Source organism: Rhinopithecus bieti, unplaced genomic scaffold (assembly GCF_001698545.2).
Source record: "Rhinopithecus bieti isolate Rb0 unplaced genomic scaffold, ASM169854v2 scaffold_11380, whole genome shotgun sequence".
Taxonomy (NCBI): Eukaryota; Metazoa; Chordata; class Mammalia; order Primates; family Cercopithecidae; genus Rhinopithecus; species Rhinopithecus bieti.
This window is the reverse complement of record NW_016807225.1, coordinates 1,712,203-1,712,812: the sequence shown is the minus strand read 5'-3', so window position 1 is coordinate 1,712,812 and position 610 is coordinate 1,712,203.

The window sequence follows — 610 nt, the reverse complement described above, 5'->3', positions numbered from 1 at the left end:
CCTCCCTCCCTCCCTCCCTCCTTTCTTTCTTTCTTTCTTTCTTTCTTTCTTTCTTTCTTTCTTTCTTTCTTTCTTTCTTTCTTTCTTCCTTTTTTTTTTTGAGATGGAATGTCTCCCTGTCACCCAGGCTGGAGTGCAGTGGCACAATCTCGGCTCACTGCAACTTCTGCCTCCTGGGTTCAAGCAGTTCTTCTGCCTCAGCCTCCCTAGTAGCTGGGATTATAGGCACATACCACCATGCCCGGCTAATTTTTGTGTTTTTAGTAGAGACAGGGTTTCACCATATTGGCCATGAGGGGTCTCGAACCCCTGACCTCAGATGATCCACCCGCCTCAGCCTCCCAGTGCTGGGATTACAGGCATGAGCCACCGCACCAGGCCCCTTCTCTCTTTCCATAATGTTCTTTTCTCTCTTCCCTTTCCCCTACCCACTTGTCTCCCTTCTTGGCAGCCTAGAGAACTTAAATTCATTCTTCAGTACTCAACTCAAAGGTTACCCACCCCTGGCACTTTCCCCTTCCCTTTCCTCTCGCCCTCTCACAGATGGTATGTAGAATTCTAAGACGGCTTCCAAGATTTCAGTCTCCTGGTGTACACATCTTACACAATC